The sequence below is a fragment of the Condylura cristata genome, unplaced genomic scaffold, assembly GCF_000260355.1.
Source record: "Condylura cristata isolate star-nosed mole 26May11 unplaced genomic scaffold, ConCri1.0 scaffold00015, whole genome shotgun sequence".
Classification (NCBI taxonomy): Eukaryota; Metazoa; Chordata; class Mammalia; order Eulipotyphla; family Talpidae; genus Condylura; species Condylura cristata.
This window is the reverse complement of record NW_004567116.1, coordinates 21917406-21928920: the sequence shown is the minus strand read 5'-3', so window position 1 is coordinate 21928920 and position 11515 is coordinate 21917406. Positions and strand designations below refer to the sequence as shown.

Genomic DNA, 11515 nt, shown 5'->3' with positions numbered 1-11515 from the left:
GACGGAGACACTGGGTCATTGATTCTGTCTCTAGTCCAGAGCTCACCACACTTTCCTTCTCTGTACTCACTGGCCCATCAGTCATTTGGAAAATTATTTTGTTAACTTTCCTACAATGGACCTAAATCTTGATCCCTGGTGGAGGCCTTATTTGATTGGATCAGCCAAATATGTTGTGAGCTGAGTCAGTCAGACTCTATACACAACTCTACCCATGCACCTCTCTGCCCCTGCCTTCACCTGCCCTCCACCTCCCCAGAGCCACAGTGGTATTGACCTGGAGCTCATTTCATGGCAGTGACAGAGTTGTTAGAGACCAGGGAATCATGTTTTGGTACAAATAACCCTTCTGTTTGGTTATACTTACCTAGTTTGATAGTTTCCACTTTTCAGGATGATCTCATTTTGGAAGCTTTTAGATAATAAAGTTCTCTTTCAGTCCATTGCTGGCATCTTGTCTGTTTCAAGGGCTGTTTATTAGCTAAGGTTAGTCATTGAAGGAGTAACCTAACTGAATAGTTCAAAATGAGAAAGGGTATGAATTCGGAGTTCTCATGCCCAGCAGACCTATCATTTTGTAGAAACAACTGAGTTAATATTTGAAGGGATATGTAAACATTTACTTTACGGGTGAGTGCCAGGTTTCAGTGGAATATTAATTTTTATGAACACACTAATAAACCTGTGCTACTTAAGGGTGAAAAAAAAGGGGGTGTAATGGAAATACTGACATATCCTTGAAAGATTCTATTTTACCCAACTATAAACACTTCACTGGCTAAAAGACCTGGGATTAATTGGGTAAACTGTGGGATGTGTTTTCTAGTAAAAGAGTTCAATAGAATGGGTTTTGTTTCTTAAAGCCAGTTATTGGTGCTAAATGTCATGCTAAAACAATGCCTTTCCCTAATCCTGATACATCGAACACACATATACCCAACAGTCAACAATTCCCAGATGCTAATACTCAGGCAAGGGCAATGAAGGTTGGAAAATCATAGCTGCTATTCTCAAAAAACTTCATTACTGTGCTTCTTTGGACTTCCTAAGAGGTTCTAAACATACCTGCACATGAAGGAATGTTCACACCTAGACAAAAAGGATGCTGATGTTGTAGAAGGACCCCGGTGAAGAAAAAGGATCTTTGAACTTGAGTTACACTAGAGTATGTTTCTGAGGCACCAGAAAAGACCCACAACTGTCCTCTGAGTGTTTAATAATTACAACATCAAAGGGAAACCATCAGCTCTAGAAGGTGGCTATTTCACTTAGACCAGCCTTGATTTAGTTCGGTGTCAAGGAATGTAACTTTGAAATAAAAAAAAATATTGTTGAAGTTCACATGAACTCACGCACACACACATACACACAAAACAGCAAAAGCTCTTCTGACTAAAAGGGGAAAAATGGAACAAGTGTTCATTTTAGGTTAGGCCTACCATTTGAAAAATGTTAAGAACATTTTCTTTAGAGATCGTCCCATTACTATCAAGCTTTCACCAGCCATTGTAGTGTGGGTTTGATTCCTGGCCAGGGAGCTGACACACACACACCGCAGACTCTCCTGACCTAACCGCTGCTCCCCTCAGCAGTGTATTTCAGTAGAATCCTGTGTTCTTCCCCGACTCTGTCTCTGGTGAATCCTGTCACACACACACCCTCCCTCCACCCCCCATCCCGCACTTCTGGCTTACATCCCAGTTCTTCTATGCACAAATAAGTTTAAAAATCTTCAAAAAACTTTTTTGATTGTATTATTTTGTTAAGCTAACAATGGTTTACAATACTGATATTTTAAAACTTAGAGGTATAAGTTTACACCTTTTCAAAGGTATGTTACTACAACAAATCTATCACCAGAGCACCCATAATCCTCCATAATCCTCCACCATAGTGCATTGGGACCCATCCCTCCTTCTTCAATCCCTACCCTGACCCTCTGGTTCTACAGAGGGGTTAGTTATCTGTTACTTTGTTTTATTTTTCTATTCTATATATAAGTGAAATCATCCAGTATTGTTTTTATCTTTTCAAAAGCATATTATGGGGGAATTTTTTTTTCTTAAAATACTGTGGCATTTATTTCGGATACCTAAATTCAGTTAGTTCATTTTGCAGTTTATTCACATCACAGGTTGATTTAACATTTATTTAACTTACTTGAGTTTGTTACATGATGTACTCTCATCTCTGCTTTATTACAAGCCATGCTTATCAATTTCATTAAAGCTTATAGTCTTCCAAACACCCAGAAATGCAAGGTTTTGAAAGCATTTAAAATAACCAAAAAATCAGCTGTCCACATACAGATCTGATACAGTCAAACTCTCATTATAGGTAGACCCATATTTAAAATACCTCTTGGAGTCTAGCCTTTCATTTTTGTGTTGATGTTATCTGTGATAGTTCAACCTGAATTTAAATATGAACACATTTAAATGTGATAATTTTAGTCTCTGTTAAGTCATTATGCAAATCCAAAATGGAAACACCAAAAGCAGGTCAAGACACCTCATTCCTTGGACTATCAGCTTCTCTGTATGTCCAAGACACAAAACTGACTTTTTGGGAAAGTCACAGCAACAAATTAAGTTGGCATCAACTTTGCTTAGCACAATACATGGCACATTGTTAACACCCAAGGAGGTAGTCATTTAATTAGTTGACCTATATTTTACTGTCTGTAGGTGGGGTAAGGGGTCTCTTCCATCTACATTCTATTCCCCAAGTTTCTTGTTGAGGCCCATGTGGGATCCTAGATGCTAGTATTACCTGTCCATGAAGACATTCTCCCTCTTCTACATTGTTCTACACCTGTGGCCTCTTTCAAGAACTTCATAACTGACTTGTATTTTTTCCAATTTAAACCTCATATTCAGTGCTTCAAACTTTCTTTTCACCCTGGAATTACTCCCTCACTTTTAGTCTGAAGGGACCATCTTCACCTGGATCCATACTGGCTATATCCTATCCCTTCAGTAACAAAAAGCTATTATAAAATAGACAAAGGCTGATTTTGAACTACATCATTACAGGAGGTCACTTTTGCCAACTTGAATGGACAGATGGTTGCTTCAATACTCCCTGCTTTAAAAAGTTTCCCACTTCTTAGGAATGTTAGGTTAGATTGGAGTTCCCCTGAAGTGATGGTTATTGGCACACAGGCTGCAGGGCTATGGTTTAAATGTGACTCCAGTAAACATCTCAGGGCTGTGAGGAGATATTAAAATTAAGACCACTGGCAGAATTGGATTTGAAATTTGTCTCCACCATTCCTAGTTACATTTTGATTTTCCCTCTAAGTAGGACTTTATTAACTGGAAAATGGATAGTCATGGCCTCTACTAAGATTTAAAGTAAATATGAATATGTGTTAAGAAGTTTCCCTATTATTAAAGCAAGACTTTGGCTTTGGTTAAGTAGTCTATATTTTTAAAATCAAGTCTGCCTGTCCTATGCTGTATAACTTAAACTGGCCAGGGACTCTTCTTCAGATACAAGAGAGCAGCAATGCTATGGTGTCAGTGAATGGAGGTAGGGTGATAGAGACGGGAAACCTGGTGTGGGAGAATCCCTACCACAGAGTCTCATGATGTGTTTTTGAGCTCCTTCTAACTCCTCATGATTCGTCATGGGATAGTGACATGGATATCTGTCTTTAAGATGTGTGTGCTGATTCAGTGAGAAGTGCCCCTATAAGAAACACACAGAAGAAAAAGCATGAGGAGGCAATGTAATCAGGGAAGTGATTGAGGAGTGGTGAAGCCACTGGTCAAGGAATGACCACAGCCCACAGGAGTTGAAAGAGACAGAAGAGAGTCTTTAGAGCCTCCTGACAGAGTTCAGCTTTGCTGACAAATCTGATTCAGACTCTGATTTCTTTAACTGTCACAAGATATATTTCTATGCATTCATTTCAATAGACATTACTTTTAGGGAAGCTTCAGATTCACAACAAAATGAGCAGAAAATACAAAGTTTCCATATATTTTCTGTTCTCTCTTCCCTTGCCCGGCTTCTTCCTTTTCACCTTCTTGCCCCGGAAGGTACAAGATGTTATAATCAACAAACCTACAATCATACACCATTATCAGCCAAAGTCACAGTTTACATTCGAGTTATGATGGACTTTGAAAAATATCTAAAAACCTGTATCTGCCAGAGTAGTATCCTACTGGCCAGTTTCTTGGTACCGTAAAAGTCCCCTGTGCTTCCTCTTTTATTTCTCCCTTCTCCATCTAACTCCTGGAAACCACTGATACTGGTTCTTTTATTGTCACCATATTTTGCCCATTCTAGAATGCCATATAGTTAGAATCATGTTATATTCATCAGAGTTCTCTGACTGAACTAATATCCTGTGTGTATGTGTGTGTGTGCGTGTGTGTGTGTGAGAGAGAGAGAGAGAGAGAGAGAGAGAGAACTTGGTTCTTAGAAGGAATTGGCTCACATGATTATGGAATGGCTAGTCACATGATCTTCAGGGTAATTCAGCAATCTGGAGACACAGAACTGTGAATAGTCTAGCTTAGGCTAAAGGATGTCTTTGACCCAGGAGTGTTTGACCAGTCTTTGGTCAAACCAGTGTTTGACCAATATTTGCATAGTATTTGGCCCAGTCTGATTGACATATAAATTCTATCATGACAAAATACAGAAGTTTCAGATTAGCTTCTTTGCTTAGTAATATGTATTTACAACTCCAATGCTGAATCATTGGAATAATGAAGCATTTTTCATCTTAGTGCAGATACTATTTCATAGTCTGATTTTACCACAGTTTGTCTATTCACCTAGAATTGGCTTCTTCCAATTGGCAATTGTAAGTAAACTATTTATAAATATCTGTATGAAGGTTTTATGGTATGTAGATAGGTCTTCACCTTATATGTGTTAATACCAAAGAGTGTGAATTCAAGCTAACATAGTAAAAATAAGCTTAACTTTGTAAAAAAAAAATCTGTTTTAAGCCACCAAATTTGTGGCAGCTTATTGCAAACCCTGGGAAACCAATATAACCACTCCTGTTTTCAATGAAAGAAAGGTGTATCTGCCATTTTAGTATTAGCCAAGGAAAAGGGGGGCACTAAAATGAAGGAAAGCTTGAAACTGATCTTTGGTTAGAAAACTAGTGTGTTTGAAATACTACAACTAAAGAAAAAGAGGTTCTTAGTGGTTTTTAAGCACTTGAACTTTCCCTAATATTAATGAAGTTTTTATTCTAGCTTCAGAGGTCAATGCCATGCAAACACTTGAAACTGAATTTTAAAGAAAATATTCTGTGCATATGACAGGTAAGCTCCTAGTAATGAACTGAGAAGCAGTTATCATATTGTGCTCATTTTGTGGCAGGCAGTAGAGGGCAATATATTGAAACACAGACTGTGTGGCAGTTCTAAAGCTTATATCTGACAAATCTTGCATTACGCCATTGAATCTACCTGAAATTCAGTTTAGCATCTTCAAGTGGAAGTGGTCTAGTACTAAAAACAGCCTGTTGGTGTGAATATTAAATGGAATTGAGTATGTGTGTGGGTTACATCATAGTAAGCACTTTATAAATATTAGCTTCAATTACCAATAGTTATATTTATTACCCTAATAATATTGTACTTAGGAGAAAACTAAGACGGAGTTGGATTAAAAGATTCTCTTGGAAGCCAACAGGAGTATTCTAGCTCCAAACGTGTGTCACATTGTCCCCTGTTCAAGAAGGGTAGGGGTTTGTTTTGTAAAAACTGGAATCTCATCACATGAAGACAACATAAATCCGTGCACAAGACTAATTTCTAATATGGGCTTTCACACAAGCATATGTATTCCATATAAAATACCATTCCAACAATGTCATTTTGATATGGTCTGTCTAAAAAATAAGGAATTGGCCTGTGACAAATCACAGCATGTGTTGTTTTATTTCCTTTCCCCAAAGACATTTAATATTTTGGGAAGAGTTTAGGAAAATATTGTGCAAATAAAGTTGGGGGAAACACATGAACATGCTTAAATACATATGCTTTGCCATATGTACAAAATTATAGATTTATTTCTTATTTTCAGGGCCACGAGTACTATCAATTAACGAATACCACAAAGATCCATTGGGAATACAAACACCGAGGCATTATGCTTTATGCTTTTCATATACTTATTTATTTAATTCTCACAATAACTCTGCAAGATACCTATTATTCATTTTATGGAGAGGGTCAGTGAAGTGCATAGATATCCTGTGAGTTCTAAAGTAGAGGAAAGTAGGTCTTGATTCAAATCTTATATTAACAATGCCATTTTCCTTGGACAGAAAAGGTGGGTGTTTTGCCTAAAAAGTTATCCTTTAAAATACCTTAGTTAAGTTGGAATGAGGACGAAGGGAAATAAAGGTCAGAAAAAAACTAATTACGCCACAGAGCCATACACTCACTCCTAAACTGAAGTCAACCCTGCAGTTCCACTTAGTAGTCAAGGTTCCAGGGAATGGGCCAGTTGTGAATCTGAGCTTTATTACTGGATGGTGGCTGCAGGGAGTATTGATGGAATTTTTCTAGGATTTTATGCCAATTTAAATAGACTTTGGAGGTTTCAGAAGAGTATTCCATGGATCTGAGAGTGAAGATGGAAAACCCAAAATGCTAAAGAAAAGGACAAAAACAAACTAGGAATGATTAAGTCATGTGCTATTCTGTAGGAATATAAGGAGAAACAGAGTCTGTATACAGCTCTGTGAATACAGCTATAACTGGGAGGACCCACAAACAAAGGCTTTTTAATAAATACAAATGAACTGATTATTTTGACTAATTGTTTTATGAGTGTTTAAATATAATGATCAGATAACCATTACTATGAAAAAGTAAAGGTATTGTTGTCCCCAAAGAAGCCAAAAGCAGAATATTTGTCCAGATAGGTGCAAAGATAAATATTTCTCCCCTCATCCCCCCATATTGGAATATAGAACAAAATTACTAGAATTTTATTGATTAGCTAGCTTTTTAATATAGTTAGTTATTTATTATGGAGTGAGTTTAACTGTTACTCTCTAGGGGCCTAAATACATATAAATAAAATATCTTGGATAAAGTTAATTTACTTAGAAAGGGGGGGGCAGTTAAAGGAGATAAAACAGTTGATATCCATTTGACATCTGCGTTTACAAATAATAAAGTCCTGGTGAGACTTAATTCTTCTTATGAAGAATAACTTATAAATTTATTAAGGCTGGAGTTGTAGAAAAGACAGTACAGAATAAGTAATTTTAAAATATTTTCTAAATGCCTTAGGAACTTTCCATTTAAGGTATACAGATATTCAACTCTTGTTTCTAAAACAATCTCTCTTAAACCTTCATGTACCTCTGAATTTCCTGTTGATCTTATTAGTTTCTAATTCAGTAGGTGTGGGACTGTCATAATTCTGCATTATTAATAAACACCTGGTAATATGAATGTTGCTAGATTCCAGCATATCACTAACCTAACCAGTTTGCCTGGAACTCAGGGACTTTCCTTGGGCAAACTGGGCCTCTTGGGCAAAGTGGGATGGTGAGTCATGTTAGAGGGCCACATTTTGAATAAAATGGAGTAGGCTATACCAAAAATTGAACAAAAGAATTTCTTTTAAAGGTTTGTTTATTTATATACAGAGAACTGGGTACAGGCCAGAGGTGCAGGAGCAGTGAGAGGATTCATCAGAGACAAAGTGGGGAATTGAACAGGCAGATTGATGAAGTACACAGCTGAGGGCAGCAGCAGGCGAGACAGGAGAGGTCTGCTGCACCATGTGGATCACCTCCTGGGTAGGGGATCAAATTCAAATTGAAGTGACTGTGGCTGCTTGCAGTGCTGCGCTTTAACCCACTGTGCTACAAGGGAGGGACTGAACAAAAGAATTTCTAATCACACTCAGATATTTATTCATAATTGCTCTCACAGGGTCATATGACATTGCATAAAAGTAATTATTTCTTAGAAATTTCCTATATAAATATGGAAACACTGAGTCTGATCTAACTTAAGATTCATTGCTGACCTAGTGATTTTATTAGCAGATTTTTCATAAAAGTATACTCATGTTACAAATAAATTAGTATTTCTAGAAACAGCTTTGTTCTTCACCGATTTCTTTAAAATAAATATGTTCTGCAGTGGACAATAAATATTCTATTAATATTTGTATCTCCCCAAATCAGAAAGAAGGATGATAAGCACATAAGAGATATTCAAGAAAATATTGTTCAATTTCTGCTTCTTCTCAGGATGAAGTTCTTTCTATCTATGAAAGAACATAATTTCCAAGCCCAAAACAAGATCAACTGCATTTAATTCATTTCTCTTGAGTTCATCAGAAAGTTGAAATTGAAAAACTGTCAAACAACCAGAATTCCAAAGGAAAGTAAGTTCCTCTCATGGGAGAAAGGAGTGGTGACTATCTAGTGATCTAATAAGAAAGTGGCTATGAAGTCAGGCTAAACAGTTAACAGATTTTTGAAGGACAAATGTGGGATGACTGTCAGCCTAGAATAGGTCTGGCCTTAGACATAAGGTCCTACACAGTCTCTCTATGGCATTTCCTATGAGCACTTCTAAAAAGAAAGATCAAGATCAGCATAGGCCACAGCACAGAAGCCTCCTTGATGAAGCAGTCCTGTAAGACATGATCAGCTACTACTATAGGAGAGCTGGGAAGCCCAGTTTTTCTCGCATTACATTCTCTTACATGAAGCAACAGTCTGAAATCACATGGCAGCAGTAAAATATCTGCCGTATAGGCTACTCCACAGAGTGACTTATAACATAGTAACTGGCTTACCTCAGGCAAAGTGAGTGAGTGAAAGAGGCCAAGCAAGCTGGAAGTCAGAGTCTGTTTTGTAACCTAATCTCACGTAGGAACTCCCATAACTTTTGCCATATTCTCTTCATTAGCAGCAAGTCACGATGTCCTGACTACACTCAAGGAAAGAGATTATGTTAGCACACGCATGCCAAGTAGTAAGAAGTGTTGGAAGCCATCTTAGAAACACTAAAGGGGAGGGAATTTTGAAGTTCAAATTTAAATTGAGGCTTAAAATAAGGTCCCTAAGAGGAATAACTAGAACATTTGCTTGTTCTTCAAGTTCCACTTTAATTCTCACTTGATCTATAAAACTTTTCATAGCCTCCTGACTCTCATCATAAAAGAAAAAGTAAGTTATTCCATTTCTCATAGAGCTTGATATTAGCTCTATCTTAGCTGGCACCTAGTCCATTAGATTACAATTGTTTCTTGGCAAGCCTTTGTCTCACCCAAGCAGGTGAAAGATCCATGAGTGCAACAGAGGACCAGCCTATTCTTGGATTAATCACAGCAAAAAATTGGAAAATAAAACCAATGTTTGTTATTGATGTGGACTCCAAAACAGTAAAGTAACAGACATGGCCCTTGACCTCATGGCTCTAATGACAAACTATTACATCTTCTGTTACCCAGAGATTTGTATTTGGTGTTTTTTTTTTTTTTAAGAATTAGTTTTTAAATACTGTTAATTACATCAAATATGAAAGGTCAGAATGTAGACAAATAATGATTGCAGGCTTATAGAAAAGGAGAGGCAGGGCTGTGGCTACCTAGGTCTTGTGATAGTGTCAGCAATCCAATTAACTACACCAAATAGAAGAAAGTAAGAAAATAGATCAGAATCTAGTCTATAAAATTGTGTGCATGTGTAGAGTGGGCCAGAAAGTATAGTTGGGTGCAAGAATAACGACTAAAATTTCTTGAGCACTAAGTCCAGGCTCCTAAGTCCTCCTGTGTATACTTCATTATAGTTAATTCTCAAATAATATTCTTCAGTAGACTCCTCATTACACAGCTTTAAAAATGGAGATATTGTGACACAGAGTATTTAAGACCTCTCTCCAAATAATCAAGGAGAGTGGGATCTGGTAAAAGCTCAAAATCCATCCTCTTAACCATTGACTCTAAATTAAGGATAAAGGAAAATATTAGATGATCTAATTTGGAACAACAGGTCACACTAATTTGTTTAAAAGTACTTGGTCATAGAGTGACAAGATTGTTAGATGGTCAGAAATAGTTTAGGGTGAAAGGGCTTTAAGATGCCTTTAAGTACCGGCCAGAAACCTTTGTTTATTCAATGGAGCCAAGAGACAAAAAGCAAAACCTCCTTTTCTGGTTCCCCATCACTTCTGTCATCTCTTGATGTAAGAGCCCAAACTGTGTTTGAGAATCATGATTTCTATTTTTCTGACTCTCCTCACTGGCAGGGTAAATCTCATGGAAAAATAATTTACCTCCATTTGCCTGCCTCATTTCATTCCTTTATTGTGAGGCACAAATCCATCAGCTGTGCTGTGTCCAAGTGCCAGACCAAGGCCTTGGGAAACGAATCCCTCAGGGGCAATTCCAAATGGACTCAGTGACCGTTGGACACCTTTGCTATTGATGAACTTCATGAGGTTTCTTGCTTTCGGCCTTTTAGGATTTGCACATTCTGTTTTCATTCACACCACTCAAGGCCAGAAGCAAAGTCATCCTATTTACTTCTTTCCACTTGTGTAGACCTCCCATTTTGTTTCACCTTCTGGCAATGAGGGGGGAGTTTTATTAAAATTTAGCAAGTTCACTGAGTTGCTTATTGTCCACCATGATTATTGCCCAATTCCAGTTTATGAAGAGTTTAGAACCGTATTTTTTTCTTGCCGAGTACCAAGGGATTAATAACAAGAAAACTGGCAAGACACAGCAGTCTGCAAGCTGCAACCAATATGATTTGATGCAATCCAGATGTGAATATTTCCCTTCACCATCCTCTGCCCTGCACATATAGGTGTATGACCTCGAGGAAGGCAGGACCGGTAATTACATTTATTTGGAGACATATGGTCTCTGCTTTCCCCTTTCCTTTTTCCACTTTGAGAGAAAGCATGATTTGGAATGTATTTTTACACTTCCTAAAAAAGGATGTGGAAATAAAACTTTAATTACTGGAAAAGCTATTAAAAAGAAAGTATATTTTATTCTTCCAGACCCATGAGTTTGTCAGGACAGAACTGTCTTAGACTTTTCAGTTGCCACAACCCCAGGAATGAAAATAACCTCACAAAGTGGGCAGAATCCCTGTCCCCATCACAGTGGTCACTTATATTGAGGGATGGAATGTGCTAAGATGGCTTAACTGAATAGTTTGGACCTAACTAGATAATTTTCTGTCCCCAGCTGTCCTGTTCTTTTACCATGGCTGCACAACACATCACCCTAAAATGTAATGGTCTGACGCAGTCATGATCATTTATTATTACTCTCAACTTTGTGGGTCAGGAATCCCAGTGCTGTCCACATAGCCTCTGACTTGCAGTCTCTAATGAGGTTGGAATTACACTCTGGCTAAGGCCGGGATCTTACTGAGGGCTTCTTCACTCATTTTCTTGATATCTGATTTGAAAACACTGGAGGTGAGACCAACTGAGGTTCCTTGAGCAACTCTCACTCTCTAATCTTCTCTTTACTCCTTTTCTCT

The 11515-nt window shown here is 37.7% G+C and overlaps 1 pseudogene; it reads right to left on the bottom strand.

The window, feature by feature from the left end:
• Nucleotides 1–2955, bottom strand: part of LOC101623110 — a 4775-nt pseudogene extending 1820 nt beyond the window's left edge.
• Between the last annotated feature and the right edge of the window lie 8560 nt (nt 2956–11515).